General features: G+C 34.8%; 1 protein-coding gene across 8 annotated transcripts in view; it reads right to left on the reverse strand.

The window, feature by feature from the left end:
* Nucleotides 1-17,349, reverse strand: part of FHIT (fragile histidine triad diadenosine triphosphatase) — a 512,252-nt gene that overhangs the window by 438,556 nt on the left and 56,347 nt on the right. For 6 of the 8 annotated variants that reach the window (XM_031555606.2, XM_085235680.1, XM_085235679.1 and 3 more), the window contains exon 2: nucleotides 15,885-15,944. The gene's annotated coding sequence lies outside the window, so the exon portion shown is untranslated. Of the gene's footprint in view, nucleotides 1-15,884; nucleotides 15,945-17,349 lie in introns of those variants that run through there. The other 2 variants (XM_085235677.1, XM_085235678.1) reach the window with 2 other exon arrangements.

Genomic DNA, 17,349 nt, shown 5'->3' on the forward strand with positions numbered 1-17,349 from the left:
ATAATTGCAAATAATCTTTTTCAAAACCATATAACTTATGAAGTAAAATATAATTTGCATTGATGATTTTAAGCCTACGTGTCTTCAAAAAAAAAAAAAAAAAGCTTGAATGCATGCTTGAGAATTTATGGGGCTTTGGACAGAAATACAACAAAAATAAATAGCATACCCTAACCTGCCATACTAATGAAAAAAAAATAATAATAAAAAATTATGTTGTTAATTCTAATATTATAGACCTGAAAAAACGTATACAGACTTTCAAATAATTATGCAGCTACTGAAGTGGCAACTGATTCATTTCAGTGCAAGAAAATCCAAGTTTTAATATTTCATGAGTCATCTAAGGAAATTTTATAGAAGTAAGCAAATCATCAATCTAAACTGCACAGATTACACAGAAAAATTTTGCTAGTGTTTGTTGTTTGGGTCATGGACAAGATATCACAAATTTAAACAGAGTTCATTCTCCACATGCATATTTAAGCTGGTCATTACTGTGAATCAACGTTGTGTAAATTGTAAACTTCTTGTATTTATGAAAGTACGTTAAGTGAACAAGTAACACAAAAATAATCTCCTATTACGGTCATTATATTATGCATTAAAAAATAAGCATCCGTTGTAAGAACAAGATGTTAAGAACTCATGTGAAGGTCATTAATTGTCAGGTGGTTTTTTTTGTTTGTTTTTTTTAAATGATTCTAAAAAATAGCTGGGGTATACATGCAACAAAAAGGATCATTGAGCAAAAAGCTGTATTACCACCTATTGAGACAATATTCACACAGAGAAGAAACATTCTACTCAGCTACTTGAACTACATTAGCACCATCTCTGAATTATTTGTATTTATTTTATAAATAGATTCAGAAACATCCAGTAGTAAGATACCTCTGAATCGACACTGTGAGCATCTCAAGCAGAACATAATTCTTAGTTATATATTCTCCCACGTGAAAACATGTAGTCTAAGAGAACAGCAGGTTCATTTATACCACTATACAAGAAAAGCTTGAGTACCGATCTTCCTTTTAATAAACACCTTGCAAAGAGACAAGTGTGCCACAATAGAATCAAAAGTCACTAACAATTATTTTTATTTCTTACAGGTAGATGACTTCCCAAATCTATCATAAATGTCAGGACAATGGTCCGATCCTGACAGTCTTTACAGGTATAAAATGATGTACATGAGCAGACACTGAAGACATGATTAAGCTTTCAGGACCCTACTTCAACCCACAAGTGCCATAAGTTACTGCTAGTTACCACATCCATTTTCAGCACAGACCAGAGGTTCCTGGCTTGTTTCCCAGTCCACAGAACCAGTTGTAATTCCTCACACCCTCTTCCCCTTAAGATGAACTCAAGCTGCCTCTGTTTCTCACAGCAGGCTCCAGCAGTGGTTAGCACTGCAGCCACACTTTCAGACCACATTAACTTCACTCAGAGATTCGATGCTTACCTCCACATCACATATCTACCAGCACTGGGGAGTGGATCCATCTCATTAGATCTGCATAGAAGCAGCAAAGAGCTGGCTGTACTTCATTTTCACTCCAGTCTCACTTGTAACACACTTGTCTCATTGAAGTGTGGCCTACCTCATCAGCTGAGAAACAAACCTTACTTACATTAAAAATCAAAGAAAAGCACATTGTTAAAAATACCAAATATTTCAGAAGTCTATTACTCATGAACAAGAGAATGAAAATGAGCAAATTAAAAGCATGTTCCTAAGGCAGACGTCCTGTGAAGAACTGAACTTCTTTACCAGTAGCACAGTGTATTAAAGAGGTCATTTCATGGCAAAGCCATGGTGAGACACATTAAATATGGACTATATTAATTAAAATAAAGAAGAAAAAATTGTAATTTACTCAAGACTCCTAGCTAGTTTTAGATGAAAATGACATCCTGTGGGTAGCAAGTCAGCATGATCTAGTGCTATGCATTTGCAAACTACTTAATGAGCCTTTTTATTGCTGTTATTTGTAGTTTGAAAAAAATAATTTGAAGTGTTGGAAAGCATGATATTTATCCAAAATAAGCTCAAAGCCTGACAATCACTCTGAACTCATTGCATATCCATCACACATTCCAAAGATGAGTAGAGCAGAGATCATATGATAAGCAAAGATGAGATGAGAAAGACTGGGAGGCTGGAACAACACTGGATTAAATTTCCAAATTTCTCCTATAAATTACTAGCAAAATACAGCAAGTCAAAGAATCAGTTGCTCTTTAGTAACTAGGTTCTATGCAAGACACTATGAACTGCTTGAATGTCCTGGTGGTTGTTTATTTATAAAGTACCTTTACTACTATAATGAATAGCAGCAATGCTAGTAAAGCACCACTTTACCTTTCCACTACAAATTACCTACATTAAGAACACTGAACAAATGGGGAAGCGTACATCCTACAGATCACGTGAGCAAACTAGTGAACCAGGAAAAAGCTACCACTTCACCACTCCTTTTAAGTCTTCTACCTGCACTGGCTTTCAGAAGACAATGGGAGGTCAAGAAATCAGCTCCAATTCATCTCTGAACTGAAGGAAAGCAAACTGTCTTTCAAACCAGCTCTCTCTCTGTCCAATTGCAGATGTAGAATGTCTAAAATTCAAACCTCAAGATTTTGCTCTGTAAAAAAAATACAGGGTAATTTTTCTTTCTTTTACATGTTTATGTATTTTTAACTGTTGCAGTTGTTCAGCATTCATGCTGTATTTTCTACGGGAATAGCACAGCAGGTAAGCAGGTAAAAGTTCTTGTAACTTTCGCTAGACATATCTAAGTCTTGGCAAGCAGATACTCTGCGACTCTTCAACTCCATCAGCAACAATGAATAATTTGAGGTTTTACAGAACTTTGATAATCACATTTTTGAAGTATTCTCATGACATGCACACTTAACCTAATGTCTAATTTGCCCTTCAGTGAACCTGTGCAAGACTTATAGTGGTGCAGTTGGAGAGACATTGATTTTGTCTTCCTTATTTTGTTGACTTCTACTAAGTAATTAGCATTTTCCAACAAGATATACAAAAATGAGAATCAGTTAATGAATAGATTTTTTAGAAGAGACATGTTGATATCTTGGAATATCTCACATGTGAAATCACAGCAAAAACTTCAGAAGCCCACACGCATGAGTTTCTTGAGATCGGTATGCACCTAGAAAACCACGTGGTATAGGACATCATTATATATCTAAATATCTAAATATCTGATTTACTACACTCTAAAGAGCAGTGTGTTCAATTGCAAAATACGAATGCTTGATAATTTCCCAAAGCCAACCTATTTGGTTGACATTCATTAAAAAAAAAAAGACAAAATCATTTAATCCTTTGAAAGCCAGGTTTCAAAATTTCTCTCTCAAGTTAGTAAGAAGAAAACACGCTACTATTAATTGAGATGAGATAAAAATATAGTACCCATTTGGCATGGAAGTATTCTCTCTGACAGATGCTCAGTGAAATGTTACACCATCTATGTCATTTACTGTAGTTTTCTGTCAAGATATTCAGCAAACCTTATTACCTCTTGGTACTAAGGTACCCAAAGCTTTTCTGAATAGCATGTCATCTCCTACAGTGTGGCTGAGTGATGCAAGACCAACACCACAGCCTTTGTGTTCTGATTCCATGCTTTAATTACCATTTCTCTCAGTTCAAATGTTTCAAAGATGATTGTTACATAATTATTACACCATGGATTTCAAGCAAACATTTAAGCATTTAATTTTACAGGTATACGACTGATATGCTTAAACCAGTCTGACAGCTGCAGTGTCTAAGAAAAAAAGGAAAGTGGTAAAAATGTGTATTTCAATACTGTGGAAGTAATAATCCCATATAATGAGATGCTTCAGGTTTCTCAAAGGGAGTTGTTTATCAGTATCACAAAATGCTGCTATTTCATTTTTCCATGATATCATGTGTCAGCTCTCTTAAATAAAACTGTGTTGCAATATATATTTTATTGCTCAGTGAATTTTCATTACACATTTTGTTATATCACGATTGAGTTATTTTCCTAATATACTTACCACTTTTCGTATTATTTTTTTTTTCCATCTTCTAAAGGTGATAGGTATTTAAATTCACAAATAAAAGAATGATGGCCCATAGTTGGCCATCTCGCCTAGGGAACCTTCTCACTAACAATTAGCATTTCTCTTATTCAAGGATAAATGAATAATTCACAAATCAAATTATGTCTACATTGGATTTACTTAGTTTGCTCATTTTTGAAAAGGACCCACAGATAGATTTTTTTAAAAGATGACGAAAGCTTTTAGCCCAAGGCATGGCAATGGAAATCAGCCAAACTCTTAACCTGGAATCACTTACATGCCTTCACCCAAAGCACTGAAATCGATTTACCAAATAGGATTTTAACATATCTGTGGCCATAGGCAGAGTTTACAAGTTATTTCTATCCATTTTAAAAAACAAACCTCCAAGCCAGTAATCTTATGAGATACATAAACCTACTATATTAAAATTCAGAAGGTGCATCTTTTCGGCCTTTAGAATACTGCTGATTTCTTAGCTTTGGCTATTGCACGTATTTTGAATTGTTATATATGGACACAGCAGTCTGCTTTTCTTTAAATGTTGCTCTAATTTTCAAACCCCTATTGTGACCCTGTTCAAGCTGATGCTGGAAATTTACAACTGAAAGTCAGTCCTGAAACCACCATACCAGTGTCGCACATCTCTTCAGACTAGAGAAACTCGCTTTGAGAAGAAAAGTAGCATTGGCCTAGATGCATCTCTCATAAATAGGATGGATTTCTTTACTATTTGAACGCTGAAAATTAGGGTTTCAAAGAGACATCAGCCTAAAAGCATTTCCTGTGTTCCCTAAGGAAAGCAAAAAACTGTCTCAAAAATAAGCTTCAAATACCTCCTGTTTGTTCTCTTGTATAGCAAGGCAAAACAGCAAAAAATGTCATATAGACTAATGCATTTTTCAATACCATTCAAGAGTTTCCTGTGTCACAAAAGCCTGAGAACCATGATAAAAAAATCTGTTGGTAAAAAAAACAGTTTATTACTAATATTTTTAATATCTTTTGTTTGTTTGTTTTTTGAAGCACCATCTTGCCATTTGCCCACTCGCGTATATTCATAAAATTCAAATCCTTACTGGTAGCCTTTAATGGGAGCCCAATATAAAAATAAATATGGGAAAGTCAAGCTTCCTTTAAACAATATATAAAACTACTCTAAATAGCACTGTCTTCTTACTTATCTTAAAGACAGAGTGGAGGCCTATTGCTACTGGCAGTGACATTCCCTCCATCTTGTTAAAATTATGTCAAAGCAAAGAAAATCTTTCACAGATATTCTCATGGTTGGTTTTCCAAGTTGACATCTCAAAGGTCAAGAATAACTCATTTCTATACAACTTTGAAGACTATTTCAGATAAATATACATTTTTAAGTATCAGATTTTAGGAGATTAGTTTTATTTGTATGTTAATGTTTTTCAAGGCTTTTGACTTGATAAATATTTACTATTTTTAAAATAGATGCTTCTAAGAGCCCACATACTACAAGAAACTGTACTATATTTTTTTGCTTTCAAGTCTGCATACATATGGAATACTTGAGATAACACAATTTTTTGTTGCTGTTGAAAAATTAGCAGTACTGATATCTCCCAAATCCCTCCCCAGTCTCTGTAATTCCATACAGAGTAAACCAAGTAGAAGCGTCACTTAGAGTAAGGCAGCAATTCCTCTAAGGGAACACTTTAACAAAGAAGAAAAAAAAGCATAAACACCTCCAGATGCCTTGCATGGATCACGTGGAATCATTTGAAAAAAGCGCATAAGGAACTTGAAAGTTCTGTGACCTGTCAGAAAATGGCTGCTAAATGAAAAAAAACAGAAGTTACTGCCATAAGGGAAACATTTTCTTTGCTGTTATTGTTTTCCATCATGTTTGCAGATGGAGTGATACCTTGTAGTGAGGCAGCGTATCAGAAGGTTTCAACAGGTAGAGAATGAACACACAAAAAAATCATACTAATTTATCCAGGCTGATAGATGGAGTTTGTACATTGGTTAGAATTCATCAGTAGAACCTATCTGCCTACATACTGTCAACTTCTACTCAGATGCTAACAAGCATCATCAATTAAAAACATCTGTTCCGTTTCAACTAATACCAGACTGTTCATTTGCTCACTTCAGATTAAGAGAGAAAATAAGAATCATTGAGATAACACTTACAGTAAATGAGTACTGCTTATAATTTTGGCACACAAATATACTAAAATTATCTGAGAAAACACAGCAGGAAGGCAAGGGAAGAAAAGGCATACACTCCTGAAGATACATACAAAAAAACATGGGATCAAGAATAATCAGAACAAAGAAGTTTATACCAATGGAGGCTTCAGTGAAAGCCCATTGAAATTGAAGGAAAGATAGATCTTGGCCTGTCAGATACTGAAAAACTGCTCAAAAGTTACATGATATCATTTCAAATACAAGTTGAAAATAGACAAGAATAAATCCATGCCTTGCATTTCTTCCTGAGGTAGGGTAACTTAGCAAAGTTCATGATTCAATTAACAAACTAGGTCGTACTTGGTATCTCGGCTGATATTTACCTTATACTGCAAAATTTACAGGAACAGAATAATCTGTGCAAATTAACAGTATTCTACTCTTATGTATTCCTTCATGTGGTCATGATAACAACAATAAGCAACTGCACAACTTTGATGTGAAAAGAGACAAACCAAAAGCAACAGACAAGATGTAGCAAGAAAAATTCTGATTACATGAGGAAAAATCCTTCAAAGATTGGAATTAAGAAATTCTACAGTGTCACTGGACAAACTGTTGTCCTACTTAGAATAATAGAAACATAGAATGGCTTGGGATGGAATGGATCTCAGAGATCACAGAATTCCAGGTCCTGTGCGACAGTATTGACATACTCAATAAAGAAGGTGAGGCATCTGCACTGGCATCAAGACAGTAAAGGAAACTGAAGATTTCAATGCACAGTGCAGAATGAGGAGGGTCTAAAGTACTTTGGTAGATTCACTGGACAGAGAGAAAAGTTACTCAGTCCATCTTTTACTATATAGCCTAACTGAACTCACCATATCTGAAAGAAAAATTAGTAACTCACTGAAAAAGAATATGCTTGAATCTATTTGACTATAATGATCAAAGTACAATAGAAACAAGAGAACAGCATTTTTTGAAAGAAAAAATAATCCATATTTGATTTAGCTCAAGCTTCGTGTCAGCACTTGAACACAGCAAAGGTGCTGACAAGACTTCTTTTAACGTCCCTGTGAAGGCTACTAAAGCTAAATAAGCTTTTAAAGACTGCTTACCTTTAACTGGTGGCCTGAATTGCAAAAATTCAAATAAAAGGCAATCCACCATATCCCAAACTTCAATGTATTTTACGTATGTAGAAACAAAGCAAACAAAATGGAAACAGACAACTCTTGCTATGAGAAAAATAACCCGCCAGCAATTTCTGCTCCTGCCTAGTTTCTAATTCTACATTATTCTCAGAATATCCCCATTTACTGCCAGCGCAATCAAGTTACAGCTATTAAGAGCTCAAACACTTTTTGTTCTTCATAAATACTAAAGTTCCTTTAGTGTGGTGTAATCTGTATTTTCACAATTGGTATAAAAGCAGGTAACTGCTGAAAATATCATTCCAGAAGTTATTGTTAATGTATTTACAAATCACAGTATAAAATTATTTATTTCCCTAACCAGTTATAGTAAATGCAGCAGACTAAAGACACTGAATTGTGTTAATAACAATGGTGTGCAATTAACTCTTGCAGCTTTCTGAACTTGTTTCTGTGCCACTTAGCTTCGCTTGCACTCGCTATAGAGGAAAGCATGGCTCCCACTAATCCTGCTGAGTTGTGGACATAGTCCAAAAGGCCAGAGAAAAATCAGAGAAGCAATATCTTGCAGTAGCTTGTAAACGCAGTCCTCTGGTGTAAGAAAATAATCTGATTGCACTCCACAGTCCACAGAATATGTCAAATACTTGTTTTATTATACCTGAGGGTATAATAGAGTTGCTGTTAGGCGGAGAAAAAAATTACAAGTTATTCTATAATGTTATTTTTTCTTATGCCTTATATAGGGCTGAGAAATTTACACAGTGTTTCTGAACATCAGCACTAATACACTATATTGCCTATATATAGGTCTCATGGTATCGTACATGATTTTGTCTGATTCTGTAAGGTCATTATTCTCCCTTCTGGAACACTTCAGTGGGTTTTTCTTTCTTCTGAATGGTTAATCTGACATTTTATGCTTTCTGTTGATATAACAAAGAGCTTGAGTACTAGAAACACTGGTATTACCATTCAGTGTAATTAATCAAAATTCAGGTCAAGGAAGTGTAACATGTTAGAAAATGCAGTAAATTCACTGCTTGCCATGAAGAATAATGATTGGATAAAACTAGCACAAAAACCAAATGGAGATACATTTTCTGAACCAGATAAAAATATGTTTATTTTCAAAAAGCTAAAGACACTTTAGTATCTCCCTAAAATGCAATAGTGTAAAAAATAAGCACTAAGATAGAAAAAATGTATGTAACACTAGAACGCAACAGTGTAACATCATAATGTGATGGAAAGCGCAGCAAGGATAGCAAAGCCCTAGGCCACAACAAGTGAGGATAAGCCCAAATGCAGAGCAGTGGATACAGAAACAAAGAAAAGCTGCTTACTTCTAGAAGGCCCAGGGTATGCAGGGATCTTCAGAGAGATACCTTCACCTCCACTGCCCTTAAATGAGGTTTGGCAAGGAGTGGATCCTGGCTCCAGCCTTTCAGGTCGCTCAGGTACATTGCTTGCAGCTGAGCTCCCCTGGCTTGGCCCTGCATTCCCACCAGGTGCTCCATCATTGCTTCAAGCCCTGACTTAGCATTTCTGCTACATGTAAGAACAATGACAGAAGAAATGAATAACAAGCAACATTATTGCGCGTCAGATCATGTGTTCAAGCATCTGAACTATACAAACTAAGGTCAGATACAAACAATATGCCACAAAGTATTCAACACAAACTGCAGCAGGACTGGCCTCACATAGAACCAATAGAGTACACACCTCAAATGATATCCCCTACAACATGCAAAGTGCTTATGCAAATGAAGCATTAGTGAAGATTTTCCCCAACTGGTGACACAGCACTCAGTATTTTGAGTTTCTGCACTACCTTTACCATCTGAAACTTGAAAATCCTGTTCTAGCAACGTGGGTTTTCAAGAACTGGAATGTATTTTTTCCAGAGGCTCAAAAATTACCTAAGCAGATTGGGAATTTCATCACTGAGAATAAGTTGTGAGAATAAATTCACTGATGATAGAGGCAATCACCACAGATTTTATCTTAGCAGATTCCATTAAGTATTATAAGAGAGAAGCATTCAAAATAGCAAATTCTGCATTCTTGGTTGTAAGACTAGAAAGATACCAAGACAATTAAAATCTCTAAGCACAAAAGATTCATCCTCTCTCTTTACCTGGCTTCTTCACACTAATCAGTTCAACACTCATGACTAAATATATGTAGGTCACTTCACACAGCAAGTTAGCAAGAAATTGAACACAATTCCATTCAATACAGAAATAAAAAGTAATCATAACTTGTCAATGTACAAATATTGCACAAACAACTGAGTTTAGAACTTACTTCACCCAAACACTCAAAGAATGCTCAGAGAAAACGTATGCCTCACTTTCACAGCAGCCTTTTCATGTACTGCAAACTGCAGAGTATAGTTTTTAACTATTTTTGTTACTTTAAAATATGAAGTAGACTTAAAGGTTTCATTAAAATTATTGTCATCATTAGAGAACATCAACATCATGCTCCACCACAAAGCTCTACAATTGCAGAGCTTCCCGCATTCATGTAAGCAATGGCATAAACATTAAACCAGTTTAATTAAATGCAGCGTAACAGGAGATAGTTTTCGAAAATTGGCACTGACTTGTTTGTATACATAATTGCTTTAGATGAGCCACTGTATTTTAAAGGAATTACTTTTTTTCCAATCATGTTAACCATTATCTGTTCTGACACCCATTTAATTGGCAAGGATTCAGCCACTCTAAATAATTCCATTACCTATGTATTAATCATTTAAATAGTTGCTGCTGTCTCTTATTTGAACATCTTCAGCGTTTTTGCCATTTATATCTGACTTAAAAAAAAAAACAAACAAACACATTTTATTCAAATAATTCCTTAGATTTAAAACTAATTTAACAACATGCAGTTTTCTCACACATTTATAGACAAAGACTCAGGTTATCTAGTGGGAACATGAGTACCGAATATATGATCCCAGATAACAGTTCATCAAAACTTCCTCAAAACATTTTATGTTTCTAAAGAACCAACTAACTAGCTAGTGTAAAAAAAGAAAAAAAAAAAAGGGGGGGGGAGGGGAGGCTGTCTTCTCTTCATTACCTATATTCCAGTAGAACAGAGAGTCCTTCTATCCCATCTCCTTATAATCACTTGCATAAGCACTTTGCTTTTCCCATGAGATGAAGACCTAACAGCTTTACAGAGAAAGGGACAGGGCAAACTCCTGTATGGGTAAGTCGACAGCTCAAAGAGTATAAATATTGTTGAAAGGAGACTTATCAGATTGAAATTTATTTTTATTTTTAATAAAAGTTTTTGAATTGATCTATTGGTCAACTCTGTCAATAGAGATGATAATCAGTTTATATAAAATCAAATAGTTCTGAAGTCTGGAAAAAGCAAATAGGATAAAAATATACAGTAAAACATTAAGCTGTACACACAGGGACTTGTAGCAAAGCAACTTAGGAGTCTATCAGTTGCAAACAACAGAAGAGATTTAAGACCAATATTTATTACAGGACAGGTTCAGAGAAAGGTTTGTAAGATATTTAGAAGAACAAAGGATCTCACAGCTTCCAGCTTCAAAGTGCAATGTATAAGCAATTAGTTTATACCCAAATGGTTTGTCAAAAGTAAACTCTGGTGCAAACATGAATATATATCTCTAGTTCTGCAACACCTATCAGGGTTATGGTTCTCAATTTAAGATGATCTATATACAAAAGCAACTAACCTGCACTGCTGAAGTACATTTTCTGTCTGTTTGTGTCTTTCCCCCTCCTCTCAATTTTCTTATTCCTTAGTGGGGATTAGCAAATAGAGCTCTTAGGTTATCACACTTCCACTTGTTTTCTTGTTATTTATAACCCAGAAGTAACCTGTTATCGTGGAAATTTCCAGACACTATTTTCTCTATTAAAATCAGTCTGCATTATGTTTCATTACCCTGGTTTTGCTAATGCAAAATACTTAGATAGTTAAGCGCACTGCTGATGGTGGAGATAATCATTTTGCACAAAATTAATCTTGAGGGTCCTCAGAGTACTGCAAATTTACCAGAGAGAACGCCTATTCTATTATGCTTAATTTAAACACTTAAGAGACATAGAAAAATTTTGCTTCTGACATGTATTTTAAGTTTGGCATCTTCCCAGAAATTAAAATAACTCACACAAGCAATATTTTCATGTAAAGGTAACAGCAGAAAGTATAATTATCCACATATTTTATAGCTTTTGGAGATCGTATGGATATTAACTGGACAGTGCAAAAGGAAAACAGCCTTTAGAAATGTTTCTTTTCACAAAGTAGTAGTTTTCACAGAATCACAGAATGGTTGAAGTTGGACAGGACTTCCCGAGATCACCTTTTCCAACACTCCCTGCTTAAGGAGGAGTTTCAGTCTTTCTTTTTCATGCCTCATCTTTTTTTTTTTTTTTTTTTTTCCTCCCAGCACTCAGACTCAGTTCGGGCTTCTTTGAAGGGATCCAGTAATCTACTGTGTCTGTGTTACAATCCCTAGGGTCCAGCCATCGCAGTAGGCAAAGCCAACTATATAGGTATATGAAAGACTACTTGTTTTAGAGGAGACATCTGTTTAAAGTAAAGCATAATTAAACCGCCAAAAGCAGAGGTACTTGCACTCTGTCTTTCCTGCAGTTACTGATTTGCTGACATATGAAACTCCCGGGTAGACATCTTCTGTATTGCATCAATACCAGGTTGTAATCATTCTGCTCCAGAACACAGATACTACTAGAAAGACATAATATAGATTCGGCTAGTTTTTGCTACACTCCATAACTTGACCTACACTTTTTTCAAGGAGATAATACTGAGAAATTCAACCACCATTTAAAAACCTCAAAATATTTTTGAGACACCCAACTCCTGTTGTGAATGAAATAGGATGTTTCTTCCTTAACATGCAGTGCAGTTAGAGTCTTTTCTCTCTGTCATTTATTCCTATTTTCCTTTGTTATTCTCCAAATTGTTAGAATATATATGTATATCACTTCAGGATTGAGCAAGTGGTGCTACAGTTTTTAAACTTTCACCCTTGCTGTTGTAGCTGAGCATGTTCCATATTAAAATCAATAGTAGTAGTCAAGCCACTAACGTGAAAATGCAACTTCTGCTTTCAGTTAAAAACACGAGCCCCAGTTAAAAACATAGTGGTTCCAGAATTCTTATCACTTTTATAAAGCTTTTAAACATTAACTGCATTAACTAATTAATTTGACATTATCTAAGTAATCTACTGACCAAAGAGAGAGAAACAGGCACTGGGAAATGATTCGTTTGGAGGTTAAATTAATTAAAAATAGTACAGTAGTGACGGAATTTAATCTCAGGCTTCTCATGAGAGTGGAATCACTCACAGCTGCAGCAATTTGTGATAAATCCATGGAGAAATTTCATGACGGGAGTGGAATTAATTTGTGTCACCCCTAAGAGTATATGTGCTCACTCAACACTACCTATATTAAACAATATTAAAAATACACAAATTGAGCAAACCAAAATAATCTATTGTTTCAGGTAGCACATGATATATGCCCTTCAACATCAAGACACAATTATTTGCATCAGTAAAATTCAGGGGAGCACAGCAGTGACTTGGAGAATCAGAACATTCTTTATTATTATATCCTACTTTTATCAGCAGTGCTTTTAATTCAACAACTTGAATGACGTTAGAACAAAAATCTGTATGTGGATGAGCAGAGAGACAGAATTGGGGACATAAAGAAAGAAACAGGCTACTTAATACCACAAATACAATTACTAAGTAGGAGAGCTGTAGATAGTTATCCAACTGAACAACAAAGATGTCCACTTGAAGATCACCCCTAGGAGCTAAGTATACCAAACAATATGTAATAGAGCATATGAGCTATACATATTTTCCTTTTGTTCAGAGCAATTTTTGACAGTTTTGATGCTGATGAATGAAAAAATCAGTAATTTTCTGAGGAGCTTTTAAATTTACAAAGAGATTGTCCTTCCATATAAGTTTATTGTCTCATTACACACTCTTACGAATTCACAAGCCTAAAAGAAGACAGACTTCTGGACCTGATAAAGAGAAGAGCAACTGGATTCACAAGCAAAATCAGCGGGAAAAGAAACATCAGAAAGAAGCTTGAGAAGATGGAAATAAGAGATATTCCAACAATTAGGAGCAAGGCTTCTACAGCAGCTCCTGACCTATCCACTCAACTTTTTTTTTTTTTGGAGTTTAATGCAAGAGGTCCTGAATACATGAACCTCCTACAGCTTCTACCTATCCAAATACACGAGTTGTTTTGAACGGATGGTGGAAGATAAAAACTAACTTGAAAGACTCTTACCTCTTCACCTCTTAACAACACAAGGTTGATGACAGAAGACGTTACACCTTAGAGGCATATTATAATAGAGCATACCTACAACTGAAAGCCAGAGATGGTTTTGCAGCTTACAAATATTTAATCTAAATGGCTTCAAATCTACTAATGCAATCCCAGTGACAGAGTAGTTGTGGCAGCAGAGGTTCTAGCATGAACTGTTCAGTTTTGCCCAGAAGCTCAGGTAAATACATTAAGCAAATCATCTGTAGAAGGGAGATAATATTCTGTCTCACTTTTGGTATTAATGGCAGGGTGTGTTGCATATGCAAGCAGAAATTAACACTAGGGCTTATGGCAACAGCCACATTCACTAGGTGGTACTGTCAGACAAATAATAGCAATGCTAATAACTGGAAAGAACTATTAAGATGAATCAATATAAAAAGAAATTACAATCATATGTAAAACATTTTTGTCTATTCATTGAAAAATTACGAACTGCAGAATACAATGCAGCTAAATTGTTATTGATTTGCACTGAGATTTTTTCCACCTCTTCTTGACAGCATTTCTAGAATTTTTATCTAACTATATATTATGGCTTGTAGTGAAGATGAGTTCTATTATAAATTCTGCACATCTGCTGAGATATGCCATTCTGAAATTAACTGTCCTGAAACCCACATTTGGAGCACATGAAAGACATTCAGTTTCCCAATATTAACTCCTCTTACATCAATACTTAAATTTAAGTTAGTTTGCATTCTTCTTCACATTACAGAGCAAAATTCTTTCCTCTCTTTCCTCTGAGGTTGTAAGAAATCAAGACTAGTATATTTAAACATTTGCTCAAAGAGTAACCCGCTCACTTGAGAAGACTAACATTTAAGAGGCTGAATAAATCAATGACTTACATTCTAAATGAACATGTAACACAATCAAGGCTTTTGATATTTATATCTTGAAAATTCAATGACTAAATCTGTTTTATTACTGATAGCATCATCCCTCTCAAACTTTTTTTTTTTTTTAAATAAGCAATTCAAAACTGTTTTAACAAGGTTTTTGGCACGTAGATTTCTAACATCTAATATAGACCTGTATAGGCATAGCTATACAAGAACCTCAAGCACTGAAACAATACAGGGGCAGGCAAGCATCTTTGAAAATAATAACACCAACATGGATTGCAAGTGTAAGCACTGCTGCAGTTATAGTAACAAAGAGAATCTGGTGAGTGTTCCATGTACTCAGATACAATGCAGACATCAACTACTATTATTTGTTTCAAACAAAATTCATTCTGGGATGTAAAAAGCTCTCAGTTGTTTCTTTTCCTATGCTGCTAGATGACTATTGACAAAAATTTCTGTATTTGTCACACAGCCACCATATTTAGCTCTTCATTATCTACTGTCAGAACTAGTATCACTAGATCTCTGCTGAGACATAAGCATCAAAACTATTAATTTTGGTGAGGAATGTAACATTTAAATTTCTCATAAAGGCAAAGCACTTTCTGATTAACCTCCCTCCATCCTCAGCACTAACCTCCAAAGGACTTTTTTTTTTTTTAAATCTGATTCTTGATGCTCAAAGAGAAAAATATCTACTACATTGTGAAGATGCTCCTAAATTAAGTTTCCTAGTACAAATTAGAAACTTGGACATTTAAAAAGAATTTTAATAGGGTAATAAACTCAATATTTCATAACCTCATACAAGATATATCTCTGGCCTACTAGCAGCTTACACAATGAAAACCATCGTTAAACTCTTGTGAGGCAGCAAAACAACAGATATTTTAGAGTTATTTATTTGAGCGATAAAGACAGAAACAAAGAAAGATAACATAGCCTACTTTTATCACTTTCTTCATAAGAACGTCATAAATACTTCACAATATCGTGGAATTTGAATTGTACTCAGAGAGGTACTGCAGAGTGCAGTATTTGATCTATCTTAAACATCTTATGCCCAAAGAGTTTTTAAAATATTTTCAGTCTTAAAAAAAAAAGCATTGTTTTTTTGTTGTTTTTTTTTTTTTTTTACATTCAGAGTAAAATCTGAAAGTTGAAATCCATCAGGATAAGTGCTCAGAAACCAGGAAGTAAATAACACGATAGTCAAAACTTACATCTTTCCTTTCAACAATTCCTCGTGGCTTGACTTCTCATGTGTTATTTGGGTAAGTAACCTGTAATACACAAAACAACCATACTCAGTACTTCTTGGCAAGCAGTACAATACAAAGCTTTAACATTACTTTCAAAGAACAGGTATGATTTGATATTCCATTAAATTATGCTTTGAGGAAAATAAAATTGTAATTCCCTTTTTAGTTTATCTTTTCCCTCAATTACTTGCTATAACCAATGGTTTTAAAACTAGCTGACATCCCCGTTGCCTAACATAGGACTTCTACACTCCCACTCTGCCATAAGCATTAGGTTGCTTCAATTCCACTGCTACACACTGGGAGAGGAAGAAGATTCCTGAAACTACTTGAAGAGAATCTCTGTAGTACTCACATGAGACAGGTTGGTAGAAACATACTGATTTTGAAAATTAAATTAATTTGTTGCTTTACCAAAACTGGATACAAGTAACAGTCATAGTTGTAGTTTTAAAACAGCTAATTTTAATGGAACACTATCTCTGTAACCAAATGGACTTTATTACACTGAAAGATGGAAAGGGGAAGGAAGGTAAAGGAATTAAAATTATTAGAAGGCTAAGATGTTCTCTACATGACCAGAACAGACCTTCATTACTAACAGGTTTCCTTTGCAAAAAAAGCTCAAAGCAACTGTGCACACTAATTATGTAAATGTGACTCCATATCTTGTCCGAAATGCCTATTAATTTAACATTACCATTGCCATCCAAGGAAGGGAGACAAGCAGTCAGTGCATGGTGCACGCTGTATTTAACAATAAAAATTAAAAGGACAAGCATTTTATAAAAATGATTCAGTACTGTTTTAAACTGATTTACTCTGTATGCCTTAATCCATATTAAGGAAAACACATGAGGTATTTACACCTGATGGTTACTGTGAAAGATGCACAACATATAGTTGTGTGCATCATCTTCCTTTCTTTAAGAATTGAGCAAAATTGGAAGTGTAGTTATGAGAACTGTACCACACCTCTGTACTTCATTACTTTACCTCTCACTCATCATATTAAGAGATCACTTTATTGATGTTTTATAATCAATATTTGCAGCTTTTTTTTTTCCTTAACGCTAACAAGGAACAAGATATAATAAAAAACTACTTTAGAACAAGGCAGATAGGCTTTGGTTGCAATTAAACACCTTCTGTTAATCCAACGAATATCTAGTAGGAAGCAGAGAATTACTAAGGAGAGCTGCTTCTTAGTTTGAATGTGAAAGCAGACAGAACATTGAAAATTAATACCAGTGCAACAAAAATAAACACTTCTTGCAAGATCAGAGCTTTTCTCAAATTTTACATTGTATAAGTAATATGCTTTTCAAGAAAAGCTACTTCTCAGTTTTTCATCTTCAACATTCCTATGATACCAACAGCAGTGACAGTGCAGTGTAGGTGTTCCTTCTTCATTTGATCACAAAGC

This window comes from Meleagris gallopavo, chromosome 14, assembly GCF_905368555.1.
Source record: "Meleagris gallopavo chromosome 14, MGAL_WU_HG_1.1, whole genome shotgun sequence".
In the NCBI taxonomy this organism is placed as follows: domain Eukaryota; kingdom Metazoa; phylum Chordata; class Aves; order Galliformes; family Phasianidae; genus Meleagris; species Meleagris gallopavo.